This window comes from Schistocerca gregaria, chromosome 7, assembly GCF_023897955.1.
Source record: "Schistocerca gregaria isolate iqSchGreg1 chromosome 7, iqSchGreg1.2, whole genome shotgun sequence".
Taxonomy (NCBI): Eukaryota; Metazoa; Arthropoda; class Insecta; order Orthoptera; family Acrididae; genus Schistocerca; species Schistocerca gregaria.
Window position 1 is genome coordinate 424,335,343 of NC_064926.1, and position 24,711 is coordinate 424,360,053.

The window sequence follows — 24,711 nt, forward strand, 5'->3', positions numbered from 1 at the left end:
CACTTGAAGGAATTGGTCTACGCCACGCCAATCGACGATGTGAGGACACTGCGTGATCGTGTCTTCAATGCGTGCCAGCAGATACAACAACAACCGGGCATACTTCAAAGGGTGCGTCATTTCGTACGCCGGAGGGCAGAGGGGTGCTTTGTCATGAATGGATGCTACGTTTAACACTTCGTGTACGTGTTTATCGCAGAAAGTATACATTTCCGAACCCATGTTTATTGGAATTATTCATCTTGTTTCGATGAGTACTGCCACCTCTCAAAGTATTCGACACTTTTTTGAACACTCTGTGTATGGAGTTATTCGAATTAGTCAATACCACCACCTCTTAAAATATTTAATATTCGTCCTGAAAAAACCTGTATATTACAGGCAAATGGCATCGACAAACTGGATATATGATTGAGTCAGTTGGAATTCTCTTCACCTTTCAGGTAATAGTTCATTGAACTGCTTAGTAGTTATACCTGTTTGAAAAGTGTTATTTGTGCTGAATGTATCCGACACAACATGAACTCCTAGCCTTACATTACATCGCGCTCATGGGAAGAATACAGTGCAGAGCCGATAAACGGTTCTAGGTAACTTGCGAGTAAGTAGCAGTTTACGACTATAGGCACCATGCGCTTCATTAGCTGCTATCGGTGGAGGCGAGGTACGAATCGGAGGCCAGTAGAGCTGGTCAGTGGGTGCAAGAAAAGACAGATTCACGCTGGGCGTCTCGGAACGGAACATCAAAACATCCCATAATGTATTTCCGTTACGCGGCTCACTGATCTCGCAAGACTGAGAGAATGGCTGAGAGAACAATAACACTGCTCACGTGGGCCGTCACGATCCTGTAAGGAGCTGGGTACGGCCCATCTCAGCCCATCGACTCCATATTTAATGACAGTCGCTGTGTGCTGAGCAACGTGAGCAGGAATATCGAAGAACTACCCGGGGTCTCCTCCTGCTGTCCAATTCCGACACGTGCTGGAAAATATTTCATCGTCGTCACACGAGGCACAACACGATCCTCTCACAAACAACTAACTTTCAAATGACATTTCGCTACGTATTGTTTTCTCATGTACAGAATGTAGATGGCGTCACCCTTAGCTACTTTGTGCGGTTGTGCTGACCTGCTAAACATTCGCATACCAAGTTAACTTTGGGCCAGTTAAACACTAGTTACGTGTCGTTTTCTTGATGTTGCACGTTCAGTGACCAACAGTGTTTGTAATTAATTAATAACAGCTTTGTTTAGGAGTGGGCAGAAATCGCAAATCAAAAATGTCCTCAGTTTCGGTGTTCGTTATGTCTTCCATGGGACTGGATGACGCACCTCATGGAATTCTGCGTTTCTCTCAACAAGATAGGAGATAGTTCATTAATTGTGTATTTCACTGCCGAGTATGAGAATGAAGTACAATGGGACGATACTGTACGTAGATCTGACTTTTTGGACGATGTTCCAAAGTTCATTTCATCTATGTTGCGAGCAAGGTGTAACATGTACTGTGATGACTGTTTCCAACAGCTGTCTTCGCTTTTATTGCATACTCTCTTAAACTCCAGTACGTTTAAGAGAGGGAAAAAATATTTTATTTCTGCAACGACGAAAGATAACAAATAAGCACAAAATGGAAATAGATTAACTATATCTTAAGCGCGTCAAAAATCATTGAAAATGAAATATGCACTAGTCCAGACATAAGATACGAGGGAGCGACGCTACCTGAGACCACGAATGTCGGGTGTATCAGTTTTCTTTTTTTTTCTTTTTGTCTGTTGAAGGTGTGCTACCTAAGAGTCCTTACATCCTATTACGTAAACATTTTGAGGAACTAAGGTAATATCATAGCACTGGGGCAAAACATTTACCATGTAGGTAAGAAAAATCGCTCAACGTGACAAAATATAGAGGAACAAACATAGATTAAAATTTATTGTTATACTTTGACAATTTCATAATTAAATATTGAACAATGGCATGTTTAGAAGTATTGGTACAGTTTAGTATTAAACAATATTCTTCATTACAGTGAAAAAAGAACAAATTATTATTTGCAATGATGTTTGTGTTTACTTCATGTCAACCTTATTATTTTTTATTACTGACTTTTTATCAGTACCAGCTTCGGACGTTTATGGTTGTGCTGGACTGGTCATGGATGCCATCTATGGATAAGTAAATTAGTGTCTTCTTATATGCATGCAGCGAATTTTTTAGTCATTGCGTATTGTTCTGTGTCTAAAGAAATTTAATATTATTCACAGTGTCTTATAGTGGAGAAGCTGAAGTTTTTTAATACCCTCTAAGGCATAAAATAAAAAAAAGCGACGCACCATGGAGGAATTATCCGAATGGGACGGAAATAAAAAAAAGCTCAAATGTGTGTGAAATCTTATGGGACTTAACTGCTAAGGTCATCAGTCCCTAAGCTTACACACTACTTAACCTAAATTATCCTAAGGACAAACACCCATGCCCGAGGGAGGACTCGAACCTCCGCCAGGACCAACCGCACAGTCCATGACTGCAGCGCCCCTGACCGCTCGCCGAATACCGTGCGGCGGGACGGAAATCGATTGATGTGATGTGCATTATTAAAATTTCAGAAAAACTGGATGATTAAATCAAGAGACAGAGCTTCACAAATTTAACTAGTCAATACCTCGTTGGTCCACCTGTGGCCCTTACGCAAGCAGTTATTCAGCTTGCCAGTGATTGACAGAATTGTTGGATATCCCCCGGCCCACCGAGGGATTTCGTGCTAAATTCTATCCAACTGCTGCATTAGATCGTCAAAATCCCGCGATGGTTGGGGCGCCCTGCAAAAAATGCTACTAACGTTCTCAGTTGGGGAGGGATCAATACTTGCTGGCTAATTTCAGGTTTGGCAAGCACGAACATAATTAGTAGAAACTCTCGCAGTCGACTGACAAGCATTATCTTACTGAAATGCAAGCCCAGGATGTCCTGCCATGAGGGACAAGCAAACAGGGCGTAGAATATCGCCGTTGCACAACATTGCTGTAAGGGTGCCACAGATTACAACCGAAGTGCTCCTGCTACGAAAAGTTATGACACCTCAAACAATTACTCCTGGATGTCGAGCCATATGGCGGCTCACAGACTTGTTATTATACCACGACCGTACAGGATATCACCAGACATGTTTTCGCTGGTCATCGAGGCTCCTTTCTATGCAGGACTCATTTCTGAAGACAATTCTACTCCAGTCAATTCAGGCCAAATGGAGGTACACAAGACAGCGATGGATAGAATCCTGACTGTCACCTGCCATACACCATCGCCGGTTTTTTTTTCCTTTATTGAATTTCGTCCCCCCACCCCCCCCACCCCCCACCCCGCCCCCAACCAGAGGGGGAAAGGTTACGGAAGTTAAAACAGAAAAAAAAACACGGGGTTGATGATGCTAATGAAGACATACAGTAAGTACACAGGAACAATTAAAAAAAACATGGGGCAGTATGTTTTTTGTTTGTAAAACTGTAAAAAGGGGCTTACTACACTGAACACCAAACACTCCACCAGAGATTAGAGACAAAAATAAAGGCCCACAGCCAAAGGCAGATGGGGGGGGGGGGAAGAACCCGGGCAGATGAGAGTGAAATAGGGTGGGGAAAACAAAAAGGGGGGAGCCGAAGGAGGGAGAGGGCACAGAAAAAGGGGGGTCAGGGCGGACACGAGAGTGAGTGGAGAAGGCAGTGGAGTGGAAAGCAAAAGGACTCAAGGGGGAGAGAAAGTAGTCAAGGAGAGGGTAGGCGTAGAAAAAAAAAGAAGGAAGAATGGGGAGAGGGAGCCCAGGAAAACGACAGAGGTGGGAGGGGGAGGTGAGGATCAGAGTTCATAGGAGGGATAAATGGAGGGAGAGAGGACATCATCTGGGAGGCGGAGTTGGTGGAAGCCACTTTGGGAAAGGAGATGAAAGGTGTAAAGGTGGAGGGTACGGGGGACACAACAGTGAAGGCAGAGCAATGAGCAGAGGTTGGGGAGGAGAGAAGCAACCAAGTGTTGAGGGGGATCAAGGCAGTGGGAGGTGTAGAGGATGCTGATACGTTCTAGAAAAAGGAGCAGATGGAGGAAAGGAATCAGCTCATATAGGACCTGCGTGGAAGATAGGAGGCATATTCAGAAGGCGAAGAACAGTGCATGGCACTGGGACATAGAATTTTTTTTTTGGGGGGGGGGGGGAGACAGACATCGAGTTAGGACTGGCATAACAGAGGATGGGACAGATTAAGGATTTGTAGGTGTGGAGGATAGTAGAGGGGTTCAATCCCCATGTCCAGCCAGAGAGGCGGTTGTTGGTTTTGGATTGGATAGAGCAGAGATGAGGCATCCAGGTGAGGTGATGCTGAATGGTGAGGCGAAGGTAGATGAGGGTGGGGGAGAGGCGGACAGGATGGGCGCAGATGGTAAGAGAAAAATCAAGGAGCCAGAAGGAGTGAGTGGTACAACCAATGATGATTGCCTGGGTCTTTGAAGGATTGATTTTCAGAAGCCACTAGTTACACCGTGCAGCAAAAAGGTCAAGTTGATTCTGGAGATGGCGTTGGGACTACTGAAGGGTATGAGTGAGGGCAAGGAAGGTGGTGTCATTGGCATACTGCAGGAGGTGTACTGGAGAGGGGGGGCATATCTGTCACGTGCAGAAGGTAGAGGAGAGGGGAGAGGACAGAGCCCTGGGACATATCCACAGAGAGGTAGGAGGTGGAGGAATTGGTGCTATGGATGGTAACATAGGGGGGATGGCAGGAGAGGAAGGAGGCAATCAGACAGATGTAGTTGATAGCAATGGTGTAGGTCTGGAGTTTAAGCAGGAGACTGGGATGCCATACATGGTTGTAGGCCTTTTCGAGGTCGAGGGAGACAAAAATGGCTGGGGAACGGGAGTTAAGCTGGATGGAGAGGAGATGAGTGAGGCATAGGAGTTCGTCATCAGTAGAGAAGGAAGGTCGAAGGCCACATTAGGTGTTGGGGAGGAGGTCGTGTCGGTGGAGGTGCTGATGGATGTGCCAGGTAAAGATGGATTTCAAGAGCTTGCTGAACACCGAGATGAGACATATAGGGCGATAGGAAGAAGCATGAGGTGGAAGCTTGCTGGATTTGGAGAACATCAGGATACAGGTAGTTTTCCACAGGTTGGTGTAGAAGCCAGTGGCAAGGATTATGTTGTAGAGAGTGGCAAGGACTGATAAGAAGGAGGGAGGGCAGTGCTTGAGATGGCAGGAGGTAGCACTGTTGTGGCCAGGAGCAGTGTTGCATTTAGTGTGGAGTGTGAGGCTGATGTCCTGTGTAGTGATGAGAGTGTTAAGTTCAGATGGTGATGTGTGGCACAAGTACTGGAAGCTAGGAGCAAGGGGAGGAGCAGAGGTATCTGTACATTCGATGATGTTGAGGAAGAAGAAAAAGTCAAATTTGGGATCATCTGGAATGGAAAAGGCATCGGATAGGTGGGAGACAAAGTGGTTCGCCTTACTGAGCTTGTCAGGAAAGGGACAGTCATTAAGAAGGAGAGGGTACTGCAGGGTAGGGCAGTTCCCAGTGAGGCGGTGGAAACCAGATCAATACTTGGAAGAGCTTATTGAGAGCATGGCATTGAGTTGTGTGCCTGTCACCAGGAACGGCGTTTCTTTGCAGTAAGCTTGTTGCAGATGAGTCGTTGTCATTGCCAGTGATAGGTAAGCGTGTCCCAGTCATGAGTGTGGAGGAAAGATTGGTAGAGACGATGGGGTTCATGGACGAGAAGGACGGCCTGTGGGGGCAGGGCTGGGTGATGAGGGTGGGTGGCTGGTAGGGATATGGGTGGCTACGACGTCAGGCAAGGTCTGATGAAGTAAAGCAGCGGTGCAAGAGATGTCATCAGGAGATTGGAGGATAAGGTCATGGCGTTCGACCTGGGTGTGTATGGAGCCTTAGTAGGTATCCCAGTTGGCGTGGGAGTAGTCGTTGACAAGTTTAGGATGAATGTCAGGGCGAGGAGCAGGGCGTGGATGGCGTCCATCAGAGATAGGGAGGAGGAAGGGAGCATGGCCACTGCCAATGAGGTCAAGGACATCTGCAGTGATGCACCCAAGGAGGTTGGAAGAGGCTAGGATCATGTCGGGAGTGGTGTTGGATTCAGGTTGGGTATGTGGGGGAAGGGGAATCAGGTCTCACTGGAGGGTAGTGATGAACTCATGCCACCGCTGAAGTTCGGCAGGAGCATAGCTTTGGATACTGAGATCACCGACAATCACATAGATGGAGGAGGTGCAGTCAGTGCAGGCCAGGAAATCGTCGGGAGGGGCGTATGAGGGCGGACATAGATAGTGGCACATGTGATGGTAAGGGTGGGGAAGAAGAGGGTGAGGGTGAGATGCTCGGCAGGATTGTTGAGGAGTGGTTGGGGCCGAACAGGGAGGTGCTGGAGGTGGCCGATAGCAAGCCAGCCACGCGCCAGAGGGTACGGGTTATCAGTGCGGTTTTTCTTTTTTTTTTTTCCTTAGGGTGTATATAACATTCCCCGCCACAGTTTGTGGCAATATGTTCGAACTAATGTCAGGAACTAAGTTAGTGATTTTGATACAGGTTTTGTAATATGTAACCGGATTAACGACAAAGAATTATGCAAATAGTTAATGAATATTCTGCAAATTATCTAACAATGATGAATTAAGGTCGCCCATCACTATAGAAACTACGACATTGCCATCTAGTGGTGAATAGCAGAAATCCTTTAAAGCATTCATATGTATAACTGTTGCATGACAGAGGGTTCTCGTATCAATGTTGCGTGGCGGAGGGTGTTTCGTGCAGACGTTGTGTGGCGCAGGGCACTCCATCCCACTGTTGCGTGACAGAGGCAGCTCCTTACCAGTGTTACATGGCAGAGCATGCCTCATAACGATGTTACGTGGGATAGGATCCTTTGTACTAATGTTACGTGGAGAACGTTGCTTCATTTCGATGTCGTGTGGCAGACGGTATTTCTTATCAGTTGCATGTGGCATAGGGTGCTACAGATCGATGTTGCGTGGCAGAGATTGCTTCGACGCAGGGTTGTGAGGCGGATACTCCTTTGTGTCAGTATTATGCGGCAGAAGGTGCTTCATAACCCTGTTACATGGCAGAAATTACTCTGTATCAGTGTTATGTGATAGCGTGTGGTGGCTAGGCACAGGGTGGATCTTATGTTCATGTGTGTCAATTCCTAAGGGACCACACTGCTGAGGTCATTGGTCCCTAGACTTACACACTACTTGAACTAACTTATGCTAAGAACAACACACACACACACATGCCCGAGAGAGGACTCAAACCTCCGGCGGGAGGGGCCGCGCAATCCGTGACATGGCATCTCAAACAGCGCGGCCACTCCGCGAGGCTTTGGGTCTTAACAGTTAAGTACTGCAGAGGGTGTTTCATACCGATGTAGCATGGTAGAAGGTGCTCCGTACAGTGGTGTGTCACACAGAGTGCATCCTCGTAATGTTGTGTGGCGTGGAGTCCATGTTACCCATGTTATGTGGCAGAGCGTGATTTTTACCTATGTTCTGTGGTAGAGTCGACTCCATACCAATATTGCGTGGTACAAGATGCAAGGTATCGATGTTGCAATGCACAGAGTATTTCATACCGAGTTATGTGGCACAGGGTGCTTCGTAGCGTGCCGGGGGTGCTTGTTACAAATGTTAAGTGGCAGAGGGAGCTTGATAACAACTTCTGACGCCAGGGGATGCTCCATATCAATATTGTGTAGCGCGAAGTATATGCTTTCAGTGTTGGTTCGTAGAGAGTGCATCCTACCAATATTATGCGACAGAGGCTGTTTCGTACTAGTGTTGCATGGCAAAGAGTGCTTCATACCGATGTTGAGTGTTGGAGGGTACGACCTCCTGAAGTTAGGTGACAGGGCGTTTTTCATACCAACGTTGTGTGACAGTAGGTGCTTTATACAAATGCTGTGTGGTGAAGGATGCTTCTTACCATTTTTGCGTGGCAGAGGCTGCTTTGTAACGATGTTTCGTGTCAGAGGGTCATTCGCACTGATATTGTTCGGCAAAGGGTGCTTCATACCAACGTTGCGATGCAAAGGGCGCTTTGTACCGATTTGCATCTGAGAGGGTGTGTCGTACTGATGTTGTTTGGCAGAGTGTGCCTCATACTGCTGTTTCGTGGTTCTTGGTGCGTCCTATTGATGTTGCATTGCGGAGGGTGCCTCATAGCGATGTTACATTGGGAAATGTGGGAGACGATGTAGCTCCTGATGGACTGACGTTGGAGTTGGGCTGGTGGCAAGTGGTTGTAGCTCGGCCTAACTCCGTTGCAGATGGATGGGCCACGACGTATTAGCACTGCAGTCAGGCAGCTGGAGCTCGTGTCGAACTATCACTGCATTCGGGCAGTATAGGCACGGTGTTATCTTGCAGGTCCCATCATTACCACAACATGAAAGTCCAAACACCAATCAAATATGAACAGACAACATTCACGCTTACTGGGAATGCTGTTAAGTCGTTTGAAACATGTCAAAGTGACGATAATCCATTAAATTTCGGGCATGCAGCCGCGCAAATAAAATTTCCTCCACTGGTATTTCGGCCGCGTATCATCCGGCCATCCTCAGAGTGAGTCACAAGACTGACGACAAGATGCCAAGCGCGGCCTTATATGCTCCACCGCGGCAGTACTGCGCATGCGGCTCACAGATGCTGGTCGGCGGTAATGAAACACGCTTACACATGCGCCGCCTGTGGCAAAGGCGTACAGACATTCGATTCGCTTATCGATGTTTGATCGGCGGCGGTGACACGATGACGATTTCTCTGCAGTTTGATTACTTCAACAGCCGGATTCCATGCATTGTCCAAATTAAAACCATTATCTCTATTTACTAAATTGTTAGCTAATTTAATTTCTATAGCTTCCTTGAATACAGATTCCCAAAAAGAAGAGGTGGATGTTAAAATATTCACATCACTGTAATTCATGGAATGCCCTGTATCAATACAATGTTCGGCCACAGCTGACTTGTCTGGCTGTAATAAGCGCGTGTATCTTCGATGCTCCACACGCCTCTCATGAACGGTGTGTGTTGTTTGACCTATGTATGACTGCTCGCAATTTCCGCAAGGAATCTGATACACACCTGCTTTATGAAGCTGTAAATCGTCCTTCACAGAGCCGAGTAAAGCTGCAATTTTCTTGGGGGGCCGGAAGATCACCTTAACACAGTGTTTCTCAAGAATACGACCTATCTTCGAAGAAAGAGCACCCACTTAGGGCAAAAACGCACTAGATCTGAAGGAATTACTATCTTCTTCCCCATCACATACGTGCTTTTCAGGTTTTGCATCGAATGCGCTACGAATTTGTCGTCAGTCTTGTGACTCACTCTGAGGATGGCCGGACGATAGGCGGCCGAAATATCAGTGGAGGAAATTTTATTTGCGCGGCTGCATGCCCGAAATTTAATGGGTTATCCATTACGCCGCGAGAAGTTGAAAATGCACAAAAGTGACGATGTTCTGTTACCTAAGATTGGTTACTATATTATATCATGGCTGTATGCAATGGCTCTTAAACATAATTACCGCTACGCCAGACAAGTCGCCCAGCCACAGATATTTGGCTCATCATTAGTCATCCTAAGAGATATTATACACACATCACTTAATACCAAGTAATTCCAGCCCAGAACTTGATAACCGCCTGGATCTGATTAGGAAGTGAGTCCATCAGGTTGTGTAAGTATGTCCCATCCAGATTAATCCAATCGTTAAGAACTTAACATGTCCCACAGATTTTTATGAAGTTTACTTGAGGTTACTATGTGGACCAATCGAGACGAAATAGTGTTAGGAAGTTAACAGAAAACCAGTTACATATTCTGCCAGCCCGATGAACTTAGCTGTTGTCATCTGGAATAATAGGTATATACAACATACTCTTCACGTAGATGTGGACTGAAAGGCAACTCTGATCATTCAGGAAGTTTATATAAACTTGCTGGATCATGTCAGTGGTCACCTTAGTCAGTCAGCCCAATTCATGATACTAAATAACACCACCTGAACATCACAGACCCACCTCCGTCTTGCACATGACCTTGCGTTATTGTTGACTGTAGGCCAGAATGTGATTCATCAGAACAATTTATGTTCCTCTGGTCAGCTACTCTGTACGATTGATGATTTGTAGCTCACTGAAGATGCATAGCTTCATATATTATCAATGGTCTCTTGCGGGGTGACTGACTTCAAATGTTCATTGCATGCAGTTATCCTGTTACCAGGTTGGGATGGACCTTCATTCACTGCCTACAACAATTCCTGACGATTTTGGAAATGATTTTGGTTCACAAACCGTGACAGACTTCTCCAGTCCCTGTTAGTCAGGATCTTTTTCCGACAACAATCCTGACGTCGTGTTTCATGACCATGAGTGTTACACCACTGCCTGTAGACACGTTGGGCAGTCCGCCACGAAACACCAAGCAATCCAGGAACTTCACACAGCACATGGCCAAGGGCATGCGCAAAGGCAATCTGTCACGTCCTCACAATTACCAATATTTACGTACAATATTCGCTTGAAACATGAATGTCCCACTGGTCACTTCTTCACGTTCACGGAAAGGCGACGTGCGCGGTTGATCACATGACTCGATCGCTGCGCTAAGGCTTGTGTGTGTGCTCACTGGGGTGGCTGCTTTTTGTCCTTTGAGCTTATCTTTGACTGTGTGTGAAAATCGTGCATGGCATTAACAGGATATGGAAGCTTTTAAAATAGGATGCGATGGAAGAGTACTGAAAATTAAGTAGGTAAATCGGATAACTATTGAAGAAATATTGTTAGCGAACTGTGGATTCACAGAAATTTTACGCTGCAACTTGGCTATAATAAGGAATTGACTGATAGGACATATCCCGAGGCACCATGAAATCGTCAATATGGTAGTGCAAAAAAGTGTGTGGTTTATCAAAACTGAAGATAACGATGTTTCACTTACTGTGCAATAACTGTATACTAGGAAGTGGAAATGATTAAATTTGTAGGTGATTTGGTCATACGAAATTTTGTATACAAATGTTCCAGTTCTCCTAGCGGAAACTGATCTAACTTAACTGTATACTGAGTCGAAATGAATTTAGATTACAGATAAGTTACATCAGCCGGTCGGGATGGCCGAGCCGTTCTAGACGCTACAGTCTGGAACCGCGCGACCGCTATGGTCGCAGGTTCGAATCCTGCCTCGGGCATGGATGTGTGTGATGTCCTTACCTTAGTTATGTTTAGGTAGTTCTAAGTTCTAGGGAACTGATGACCTCAGAAGTTAAGTTCCATAGTGCTCAGAGCCATTTTTTTTAAAGTTACGTGAACCTATGCTGGTTCAGCTCTACGCCAGAGATCATCACTTGTAGTGACTGCAGTGTGGTGGCATGCCAGTCTGACACATGATCAGGTACTATCAACAGGTGAGAGATTTGATCAACGTCCTGGCAAGGGTAATGCTCGAATACCCTTGTATCATGATGGGTCTGGACAGCACGGGTATGGTTTGTGTTTTCTTCTTGAAAGATAACGTAACGAACGTCTCGAAGAAAGGGAACAGCCACCGACCTTAACATGTCAGAAATGTAACGCTTACTGTAAAAGTTTTTGGGTGACCGAAAAATGATAATCGTATGATGATGAAGAAATTAATATACCTGTTCACTTTCCTCAGAGCCTCCCTACATGACTACATGCATCGTCGTGCTATATGCAGATAAGGGACTCATTGGAAACGAATACGTGGCTTCTCTTTTGTGTTCGGTCTTGTCAGTTGGTGATATCTTTCGGCGCATCTCTCATTGCTGCCGTACGAAGAAAAGAAGCATAAATCATTAGTGTGCTAACAGTACTTGGTGCTAGGGATGTCGACACATTATCTGTGCGAATACTTGCCTTGCTGCATACAAGCCAGCTGCTTGACTCAAGATACATTACGTGGCTGAAAGATGCTGCATGGTCGGGAGAATGACTCTGTTCTCTCGGGTAGTAATCGCGTTGGACCGTTACGGCCCTGTACAGAGCTGGGTATGGCCCTCCTGAGCCCGTCGACTCCATATTCCATGACAATCGTTGGATAGCAAGCAATGGGAGCAGGAATATCGCAGAACAATTGTCCGAGGTCTCGAAGGCCAATACTGATACATCCTATTTCCGAGAAGGAAACTGAAACGTCCCCTTGGAAAAATTATACAAGACTGTACTTAAACTGACACACAATATTTTTAGCGCAACGCAATCTGACTTTCAAAAATCCCCACAAAAGAATGGCCCTGACTAACATTAACCTATATGTTTCACAAATCACTTACCTCACAAAAATCTTGGTTACTCGAACTACTGCAATACACCGAGCACCACTACTGCCAGCTAAATAAAAGATTCAAACTACGGAAGGCACTAACTACTGATAGGTATAGTTAGCAAATGAAAGATTTTAATAGAGAACAAACAAAGTATTTACCTTAATAATCATAATATACACTCCTGGAAATGGAAAAAAGAACACATTGACACCGGTGTGTCAGACCAACCATACTTCCTCCGGACACTGCGAGAGGGCTGTACAAGCAATGATCACACGCACGGCACAGCGGACACACCAGAAACCGCGGTGTTGGCCGTCGAATGGCGCCAGCTGCGCAGCATTTGTCCACCGCCGCCGTCAGTGTCAGCCAGTTTGCCGTGGCATACGGAGCTCCATCGCAGTCTTTAACACTGGTAGCATGCCGTGACAGCGTGGACGTGAACCGTATGTGCAGTTGACGGACTTTGAGCGAGGGCGTATAGTGGGCAAGCGGGAGGCCGGGTGGACGTACCGCCGAATTGCTCAACACGTGGGGCGTGAGGTCTCCACAGTACATCGATGTTGTCGCCAGTGGTCGGCGGAAGGTGCACGTGCCCGTCGACCTGGGACTGGACCGCAGCGACGCACGGATGCACGCCAAGACCGTAGGATCCTACGCAGTGCCGTAGGGGACCGCACCGCCACTTCCCAGCAAATTAGGGACACTGTTGCTCCTGGGGTATCGGCGAGGACCATTCGCAACCGTCTCCATGAAGCTGGGATACGGTCCCGCACACCGTTAGGCCGTCTTCCGCTCACGCCCCAACATCGTGCAGCCCGCCACCAGTGGTGTCGCGACAGGCGTGAATGGAGAGACGAATGGAGACGTGTTGTCTTCAGCGATGAGAGTCGCTTCTACCTTGGTGCCAATGATGGTCGTATGCGTGTTTGGCGCCGTGCAGGTGAGCGCCACAATCAGGACTGCATACGACCGAGGCACACAGGGTCAACAGCCGGCATCATGGTGTGGGGAGCGATCTCCTACACTGGCCGTACACCTCTGGTGATCGTCGAGGGGACACTGAATAGTGCACGGTACATCCAAACCGTCATCGAACCCATCGTTCTACCATTCCTAGACCGGCAAGGGAAATTGCTGTTCCAACAGGACAATGCAAGTCCGCATGTATCCCGTGCCACTCAATGTGCTCTAGAAGGTGTAAGTCAACTACCCTGGCCAGCAAGATCTGCGGATCTGTCCCCCATTGAGCATGTTTGGGACTGGATGAAGCGTCGTCTCACGCGGTCTGCACCTCCAGCACGAACGCTGGTCCAACTGAGGCGCCAGGTGGAAATGGCATGGCAAGCCGTTCCACAGGACTACATCCAGCATCTCTACGATCGTCTCCATGGGAGAATAGCAGCCTGCATTGCTGCGAAAGGTGGATATACACTGTACTAGTGCCGAAATTGTGCATGCTCTGTTGCCTGTGTCTATGTGCCTGTGGTTCTGTCAGTGTGATCATGTGATGTACCTGACCCCAGGAACGTGTCAATAAAGTTTCCCCTTCCTGGGACAATGAATTCACGGTCTTCTTATTTCAATTTCCAGGAGTGTATATAGCAGTTCATGACATCCATTCTTACAATTTAAAAACTCCGCCGTCTCTCTCCCCACATACACCACTGCTGGCGGCTCACCTCCAACTGCGCAACGCTACGCGCCGCTAACAGCCAGCTGCCCAACATTACAATGGCGAGTATTACAATAATGACAACCATCTACCGACTGCACACAGCACAGCCATTGATTTTTCATACAGAGCGCTATGTGACGTAATCAATAAAAAAAACCTACTTACATAGCCCCCATGCTCCCCACAGAAAATTTTACAAATTGTTTGGGGCAGTGGCCAATACAGATTTGAAAAAAATTTTCATAATCATAATTACAATAACAAAGAAATCAAATGCACACACTTATTGATACAATGTTGGTCAAATGCTAAAATTTTCTCACAGTCCATAAAGACAGTCCTGATCGTTCATCACAGTAAAACAGCAGTGTTTTTCTCAACGTCTGAGCAGTGAAAGAGAATGCACACGGAAGTAGGGGATTTCCATGCAGTCTTGAAGAAGTAGTGTTGTCCTTCCAACGGAAAGACAGTGCTGACTCTTGACATGCTGACAGGTAATGGGCCACAACAGAGCAAACCCACAGCAGAGTCAGTCGAAGTTTTGAAGAATATTGGTAGGTAGGTAGGTCGCCACACAGTAGACCCACTGTAGTCCTGGTAAAGAGTATGGTAGTGGTGGGTCATCACAGGTGCCGACCCACTGCAGTCCTTGTAGAAATAACGGTATTGATTGGTCATCAAAGGTGCAGACCCACTGCAGAAATAATGGTATTGGTGGGTCATCAAAAGTGCTGACCCACTGTAATCCTTGTAGAGACGGCCAGCAGCCATCTGTTGCGACTGTGCAGGTGCACAATCACCATCGAAGAGTCTTGCAGAGAATATGGCAAGTCCATAAACCACCACTTGTCCACTCACAAAAAATTTGTTTGAAATGTCCTTATAACCAGCAATGCTGTTATCCAGTCCCTTGCTGAATTGTCAACACACGTGCAAACACTAACAGTCCCTACTTCTCACATATTGTCCATATACTATGACCAAAAGAAACGTGTGCAGTGAAATGTAACTTACAAATTACTTAATTTGATCAATTGGTGTTAATTTCAATTTTATAACATAAGAATACAATAACAAAGGTACAAAATACATCATTAAAGAACATAACAATAAAGATAACATTTGTAGTAAAACAGGCTTTACAAAAGAATAGAAATATACATATACATCAGTGTTACAGGAATTATGACATAAGTACATACATTAAAGATCAGAATAACTTTTGAGACATCAACTTCACACGTGAGCATTAAAACAAAACAGAACAAATAATGTCTAAACATCTTTACAAAGTAAATAACATAGTATTAGAAAAATTATACGACATAACTCGTATCAGCTAAACACATAAAGACAGGAAAAATACAAATACCCAAGGGTACACAAACACATAGAGGGATAACACAAAAGGAAAGGACAGGGTTTGTTTTACTGCAGTACTTTGCATAGAGATCTCCCTTCATTCATCATTATTCCCAAAAAGTCCTATCTAAGCCTGCTTTCTGTATTCTGATCACATCCTCTTTCAAAAATAGTTTTTCTCCACTGTGCGCTACTTTTTTGGACAAACCATTTTCTTATAGCTTTTCAATGCATTTCTTCCAATTCGTCATAGCTAGTTTCATATATAGTCTACCCCCTCTTAAGCTAACTTAAATATACTGAGCTCAGATGCTAAACTAAGGGATGAGACAATGCAGCAACACAAAACAATCAATACAAACAGCAATGAAAAAAATGGAAATTGTCAAAGCAAACAGCAATATTACAATTAATATAAGGCAATGCACAGCAAACAAGAAAAAATAAATCCGTAGTAAAACTGGCTTAACAGAGTAATATAAAGTCAAATTCAGTAGCACTATGCCTGGCAAACAGCAGCAGCAAATGCAATAACTTATATCTAAACATGACATAGCTCAAGCAGAAAAAATAATACACTAAAGACAGCAATGCAGATAAGGGAAACGTATATTCACATCTTAATGTCTATGTAATTAAAGTGGTGCACCACAAAAACTTATTCTATGAAATAAATTACTAAGTACTTGAAAAGAAAATTATGTATGCAGTTCCTGTGAAGGGAAATGTCTTTTTTGTGCTCCCTCATTTTTTTGGAAGTATATCACATTATTATTATATACTGGATCTTAATATCATCAAAAGTCATTATATATATAGCAGTTCATGACATCCAGGCTTAAAAATTTCAAAACTCCGCTCGCCTCCAACTGCGCAACGCTACGCACTGTTAACATCCATCTGCCCAACACTACAATGGCGAGTATTACAACAATGCCAACCAGCCACTGACTGCACACAGCACAGCCAGTGATTTTTCATACAGAGCGCTATGTGGCGTTACCAATAAAAAAACCTAAACAGCCTATCTACAAAACCAGCTACATAATCTTTTCTTTAAAACAGAATGTTGATGGCATCACCTGTACCAATTTTGGTGGTTGCGCTGAAATGCTAACTCTTTGTGTATCAAGTTAACTTCATACCAGTTTGACATTTTTTTTGCGTAGCGACCTGACATGGTCACGCACGAAAAATAAATATATGACTCATGCATCTTTATGCAGTGAAGCGTAAGACACTAACAGCATCCCAGAGTGCCCCAGGGAGTTACAACCAAGAAGAATAGCTTCTCGGTTTTTGACAAGATCAGTGTGTAGTCTTCTATAGTAATAATAACTTTATGTATGATAACGTACTGTACAGTCAACACTCATTTTTACATATTCATGTACACCTTTACCTATAACCCAGCCATGAACACTTTCATCAGAGCCTGTTTTACGTTTATGACGAGTTTACAAACTAAAATCAGAGGGTGATGTACAATAGGACTTCCTAAAATCTTTATTAGCTTATTCCCTAACATGATAAGTGCGAGAAACCAGTTCAGAAAAACTCTCAAGACTAGGAACATTAATTACACCAAAAGGTCCCATAAGAACAGCTACTGTTAACCAACCATTACCATGAGAAAACGTATCATTAACATGCTACAAAAACAGCTGAACCATCCAGTACAGCATGAGCAGACACTAATTTTACTGGTTTTTTGTTCTTCTTATCACTAGATGTACGCCAACGGCCTTACCGCAGTGGTAACACCGGTTCCCGCCAGATCACCCAAGTTAAGCGCTGTCGGTCTGAGTTAGCACTTGGATGGGTGACCATCTGGTCTGCCGAGCGCTGTTGGCAAGCGGGGTGCACTCAGCCCTTATGAGACAAATCGAGGAGCTACTTGATTGAGAAGTAGAGGCTCCGGTCTCGTAAACTGACATACGGCTGGGAGAGCGGTGTGCTGACCACATGCCCCTCCATGTCCGCATCCAGTGACGCCTGTGGGCTGAGGATGACACGGCGGCCGGTCAGTACCGTTGGGCCTTCCGAGGTCTGTTCGAACGGAGTTTAGTTTATCACTAGACGTAGCAATTAACTGAATATTGTTCCAGATTGAATGACCTGCAGTGTTTGTAATTCAGTAATAACAGCACTTTGAAGGAATGTTGATAAAGCGCGAATGAAAAATGTACTTAAGAGAAAGATATTTGCGTTCGAAGGAAGAAACCTGTGCAACATTCTGGTTTTAGGACCATTACGTACCTTTCAATTTTCTGGTGAGTGTCGTTTTTCTGCAAGTCTCTGCAAACATGCTCTTGATTTCACTGCAGACGTCATTGTAGAAGCTAAACGCAATGGAGAAATCTTAGGACATTCAATAAAATACTCAAAGGGATATGAACGACTGCAAAACGCACAGTGAAGAAAAGCAGGCTTATCGCATGTTATAACAACGCTATTGACTTGAGTGACTGCCTCGATAAAAAATACCGCATCCGTCTGATACAGAATGTGAACTTTTACATTCTGTAAAAAGAAAAGCAGAAAAATGACCCTATTGGAAATAATGTAAATCAACAAACACATCAGACACAGAATGCCAGCCTAGTATTAAACTATAAGACTCAGTTTCCATTTTCTCTTTTGTGAAATTAAGTTTTCGTTACAAACACTACATTTAAACTGTAAACTGATTTTATTTGTCATCATTTGTTACATGTATCTCTGAATAAAAACTTTATTTATCCTCTTTTTAAGTTAATGTAGTTATTGTAATATTTTTCTTATGTATCCTATGTAAACACTTTTCTGCACTAATAATACCTCTGTAAGTCGCATATCATATTTATCTGTGTTTTGCGACATTCAATTGTCGCCTGAAGATGGCCTGAGAAGCCGAAAGCCGGTTCGCGACTAAATAACAGAACACTAGAAAGTACGTATTTTTCTTTTTAACATTATTATCATGTCCTGCCAAACACCGACGGAAAATTCTGAAAAAAAATACATTTGTTTCATTTTTTCCAAAACTAGTTTTAGCAACAATATCACTATCATCGTTATCATCACTGGGTTTTACTTTATTCTAAACACGCAAAAGCAAAATCTTTAAAATCATTACACAACTTTATTGCGTGTGTACTGTTTTGTTGCAGATACTGTATTGTATGAATAACATTATAACACCAAGTCGCAGCATGCTTTCTACGTTTGTTGCCGTTATTTCTGGCATATGTTCTGTGTTTGGTGCGGTTTCTTTGGCATACATCATATCCTCTGCAACCGTATGAGCGGCTGTTCTCAGCAAATATGAAAATATGAATTTATGTACGTCAGTTTAATGCTAAAGGGAATTGCGGTAATATTGTGGATACAGTTTTGTTTTGTACTAGGTTACGACATAATCTGCTACATAGTCATGTTCGTTGATCGGCTTTGAAACATAGAAAAAATTATCTTTTACACCTTGGTCGTAATTCAAAACATTATACCATCTTACTGCTGTCCTCGTGTGTCGTGAGATCGTATCGCATACTGCGTGAAGGATTTCAAAAATTTAGCGGGAGTTCTGACGACTTCTGTTACTTATTTACGTCTGTGTATGTGATGGAGCAGTGATCGTGTGTGCGTGTGCGCGCGTGTGTGTGTGTGTGTGTGTGTGTGTGTGTGTGTGTTATTCCTGTTCTGTGTTCTGTATCAGTTCTCTTAAAGCCGTGAAGAGTGAGTCGTTTCAAATTGTTGACTGTTAATTTATTATCTTTTTCCCTTCCATTATAGCCTTTCTGTGTAATAATTTTCTGCTATTGTTAGTTTTCTGTGTTTCAGGATGTGTAGACCAGTTTCGAAAATTGTGGGGTGATGGTTCTTATTGTTTACATGTTCTGCAAAACTGGAATGTTTACTGTCAGTCTTCAGAGCCCCCATGTGCTGTGTGTACCTTGTTCGGACGTCTCTGCTTATTTGTCCTCTGTGTTGGGCTTGACAGGAGTAGAATGTGTGTTGGTATATTGCTGTATTTTTGAATTTGTGTGAAGTTCCTCGGTCTGACCTTGATCTTTGTTGAACTGTGTTATTTGTTATAAATGTTACTGGTACCCCTTGCTTCTTCAATATGTTTCCAATTCTGTGCACTGTTTTATTATTGTATGTTAGTTTGTACCATTTGTTTCTTTTTCCTGATGTGGTATGATCTGCTGTGATGTCTTTGTGTTCAGCGTCTGTGTTTTCAGACCCTTTAGTTTTTGCTCGTAAGTAGGCGGCCGCTGTCATTATCTTTCTTTTTTACGTTGTTGTGGAGCTTGTTTATGATATCTGTTTTGTATTCATTTTCAATAGCAAGTTGATTTATTTAATTCGTGTGTATAATTTACTGGTTCAAGAAATGTTCCGGTTCTCCTGAGGAGAATGCGTGCCAAACTGGCATACTTATGAGAGGTCGGCTATCTGGATGAGCTATGGATAACATTGATTGTGGATGAAGGCTTTCTGTGGATGAAAAAAGTCATGTTGGTTGCTGAATTGTAAGAACCAGGAAATTTAGTTTCTAGTGCTCTTCAGTTTTCATTGCGAAGTGTATTTTGAGAGTACTGTGTTGATGTTACTGGGTAGCTCTTCTGTGCTACTTCGTGTTTCATGTAGGAGACAGATTATGTCATCTACCAATCGGTGCCAAAAATTATTTTGTTCGTTTCTTGTTTCACAATGTTGTTGAATATAATGTTATCTATAGTGTCCAAGAAAATGTCTACTGATGGAGGACCCCTTGAGGGTAACCTCTCTTGTTACAAATAGAAGTTACTGTTGAAACTGAAATAATTTGTGTTCTGTGATTAGTCTTAGGATGGGCGAGATTTCATTTATTTGTATGTCTGGGAATTTCTTGCTTTTCAGTTGTGGTTCTATGACGTTTATAGTTTCTTCTGTGGGTGTATATGAGCGCATGGGTGTAATGTTGGAGATGTCGACAGTCTTAATTTTCTTCTTTGTGTCTCCCGCCTTTTGGCGGCTTGTGTTGTTTCTGTATGTGCATGTTTTCTGTAGGAATGTGTGCATGTCTCTCACGGGTAAGTAAGATGGAGCTTTTCTGAAAATAACCATTGGTCTGACTGGTATATGTCATAATTACACATTCTACAATATCAGTCCTAATGCCGCGGCATTGATACTTTTGAAGTTGTCCACAGATTCATCGATATCGTTGCCAGCGTTCTTCCACACGTAACGAAGCGTTGATCCACCGCAGATGACTGATTGTAAATGACACAATGCATTTTAATGATAAAGAATGTGTTACTCAACTTTGCCTACATGTTCCTGGGACGTCGTTTAAGATAACCTGTTATGCTCTTATCATATATTTTATATTGCTGAAGAAACACACGTGCAGACGTTGTGCATATTTTGTGGTCTGGGTGGAATCATTTTTAGAACTACATCTTTTCCTCCAGAGGCTTCCAGCACCTTCTTTATAACCAGACTAGGAGACACAAAGCACTAGTGACTTTGACGGCAAATGCGGATTAAAAGCTGACAGGTAAAGCATCTTCAGATGTTCCTTCGTTACCGTTCTGCTCTCCCACATGCAGCTACAAAGTAATTTGGAGGTGACCGTTTATCTATTTTCCTTGACATACGGGTTTAAAACATTAAATTTGGTTACTAGGGGCATATATAGAGTTTGCCTGTCATTTGTTCGTCCATCGATGCATCTGTGTGTTACTCTGTTAATCGATTGTAACGTTGAGACAGTGTTTCTCTCTCTTTTCATGGATAGCGTTCTTTCGGAAAGAAGACTCTGATCATGGTGCCATATAGAACCCATTTGGATGTTTTTTTCGTGATAAACGTATTGACTTCAGCAAAAAATGCTTGAGCTCTTTGAATCATCTCTTCTTAGTCGTCCTCATCTTTTCGTGCTTGGTGCATAGTTATAATGCGCGATGTTATCCCAAACTCCTTTCTGAAATTGGTAATAACCCCAGTCACACTGGCTATGTCCAATGTCCAATGATGAAAATAGCCGGCCGGTGTGGCCGAGTGGTTCTAGGCGCTTCAGTCTGGAATCGCGCGACCGCTACGGCCGCAGGTTCGAATCCTGCCTCGGGCATGGATGTGTGTGATGTCCTTAGGTTAGTTAGGTTTAAGTAGTCCTAAGTTCTAGGGGACTGATGACCTCAGATGTCAAGCCCCATAGTGCTCAGAGCCATTGGTTCAAATGGCTCTGAGCACTATGGGACTCAACTGCTGTGGTCATTAGTCCCCTAGAACTTAGAACTACTTAAACCTAACTAACCTAAGGACATCACACACATCCATGCCCGAGGCAGGATTCGAACCTGCGACCGTAGCAGTCGCACGGTTCCGGACTGCGCGCCTAGAACCGCGAGACCACCGCGGCCGGCTCTCAGAGCCATTGCACCATTTTGTTGGAATAGCAGTAATGAACAGAAGAACTGCATACTCTCGCTTCATCAAACTTCACAATTACATGCTGCTTGATTATATTGAACTGCAGCATAAGATTTCCTTTGAAATACTTATTGCCTTCTCTTTTCTTTGCAACATACTCCAGTATGCTTGCAAAATTGTTTTCAGCCTTCAGATTACGGTATCTTTTGATAAGCTTGTCAAATGTTTTTAAACCTCTTACGGGATAATCATTGTATGTCTTCTACAGTGTGTTGTCACTAAATGCCACGATCACAGTTCCGACTTCAAACTTCTTATCAGGAGAAGGTTGGCATTCACTTTCACCGCTTCCATGGCCTCTTCCTTAGCTTTCCGTATCAATACCTCTTGCAGTGAAGTATTCGTCACTATCATCATTAGCATAATAATTATGTGTTAGTATTATAACAGTGTCCCTTTACAACTGGTGATAACGTTTTTGCACTATAACAGATACTAGAGAACATGCGAATGATTCATCTTCTACACCAATAACATCTTCACGAAGGAGAGTTCGTCATAACTTCACGTCAACCATTCGCAACACATTGGTAGGATTGATCACCAATCATCGACCCATCTGACGCTTTTGCTGCACAAATAACTTCATACACGCGGTACACCGCCTCTACTGGTGTCAAATGGCGTAGCGACAGGCAAAAGTCGAATGCCACGTGGATTCTAAATGAAGACTGCAGAGTTTGTTAAGTTCCCCACTAAGTATTTTTGTATGAAATTTAACCCAAATTTATCTCTTACTCTATAAAAAGTCTACGTATTACCAAAACTATGTACACACAAGGTACTATCCAACTTATATTCGTATGCTAACCTTTGACAAAACAGGAAGTAATCTGCATTGAACTACAACTGGCCTGAATACAAATTGTCATTATATTAAATGCGCAACTGAAGTAATAGAGTTATCTGGCCCCAGTAAAAATTTCCGTTTACCTCGCTTCTTGGCAACATTGTTGCAGAATTCTCGAAAGCACAACAGCAAACAGCAGGCTGGCAGTGGCTTGCTTATATTTCCAGGGTCAGATGTGGACTCTGACCACAATCTATTGGTTATGACTTCTAGATTAAAACTGAAGAAACTGCTAAAAGGTGGGAATGTAAGGAGATGGGACCTAGATAAACTAAAAGAACCAGAGGTTGTACAGAGGTTCAGGGAGAGCATAAGGGAACAATTGACAAGAATGAGGGAAATAAATACAGTAGAAGAAGAATGGGTAGTTTTGAGGAATGAAGTAGTGAAGGCAGCAGAGGAACAAGTAGGTAAAAAGACGAAGGCTAGTAGAAATCCTTGGGTAACAGAAGAAATATTGAATTTAATTGATGAAAGGAGAAAATATGAAAATTCAGTAAATGAAGCAGGCAAAAAGGAATACAGACGTCTCAAAAATGAGATCGACAGGAAGTGCAAAATGGCTAAGCAGGGGTGGCTAGAGGACAAATGTAAGGATGTAGAGGCTTATCTCACTAGGGGTAAAATAGATACTGCCTACAGGAAAATTAAAGGGACCTTTGGAGATAAGAGAACCACTTGTATTAACATCAGGAGCTCAGATGGAAACCCAGTTCTAAGCAAAGAAGGGAAAGCAGAAAGGTGGAAGGAGTGTATAGATGGTCTATACAAGGGCGAAGTACTTGAGGACAATATTATGGAAATGGAAGAGGATGTAGATGAAGATGAAATGGGAGATACGATACTGTGTGAAGAGTTTGACAGAGCACTGAAAGACCTGAGTCGAAACAAGGCCCCGGAGTAGACAACATTCCATTGGAACTACTGACGGCCTTGGGAGAGCCAGTCCTGACAAAACTCTACCATTTGGTGAGCAAGATGTATGAAACAGGCGAAATACCCTCAGACTTCAAGAAGAAGAATATAATATAATAACTCCAATCCAAAAGCAAAGAAAGCAGGTGTTGACAGATGAGAAAATTGTCGAACTATCCGTTTGATAAGTCACAGCTGCAAAATACTAACGCGTATTCTTTACAGACGAATGGAAAAACTGGTAGAAGCCGACCTCTGGGAAGATAAGTTTGGATTCCGTAGAAATACTGGAACACGTGAGGCAATACTGACCTTACGACTTACCTTAGAAGCTAGATTAAGGAAGGGCAAACCTACGTTTGTAGCATTTGTAGACTTACAGAAAGCTTTTGACAATGTTGACTGGAATACTCTCTTTCAAATTCTGAAGGTGGCAGGGGTAAAATACAGGGAGCGAAAGGCTATTTACAATTTGTACAGAAACCAGATGGCAGTTATACGAGTCGAGGGACATGAAAGGTAAGCAGTGGTTGTAGTCTCGCCCCGATGTTATTCAATCTGTATATTGAGCAAGCAGTGAAGTAAACAAAAGAAAAATTCGGAGTAGGTATTAAAATCCATGGAGAAGAAATAAAAAATTGGAGGTTCTCCGATGACATAGTAATTCTGTCAGAGACAGCAAAGGACTTGGAAGAGCAGTTGAACGGAATGGATAGTGTCTTACAAGGAGGATATAAGATAAACGTCAACAAAAGCAAAACGAGGATAATGGAATGTAGTCGAATTAAGTCGGGTGATGCTGAGGGAATTAGATTAGGAAATGAGACACTTAAAGTAGAAAAGGAGTTTTGCAATTTGGGGAGCAAAATAACTGATGATGGTCGAAGTAGAGAGGATATAAAATGTAGACTGGCAATGCAAGGAAAGTGTTTCTGAAGAAGAGAAATTTGTTAACATCGAGTATAGATTTAAGTGTCAGGAAGTCATTTGTGAAAGTATTTGTATGGAGTGTAGCCATGTATGGAAGTGAAACATGGACGATAAATAGTTTGTACAAGATGGGAATAGAAGCTTTCGA

At 43.6% G+C, this 24,711-nt stretch overlaps 1 pseudogene; it reads left to right on the forward strand.

The window, feature by feature from the left end:
• The first annotated feature begins 17,139 nt into the window (after positions 1-17,139).
• On the forward strand, positions 17,140-17,257 carry LOC126282583 (5S ribosomal RNA; annotated as a pseudogene).
• The last annotated feature ends 7,454 nt before the right edge of the window (positions 17,258-24,711 follow it).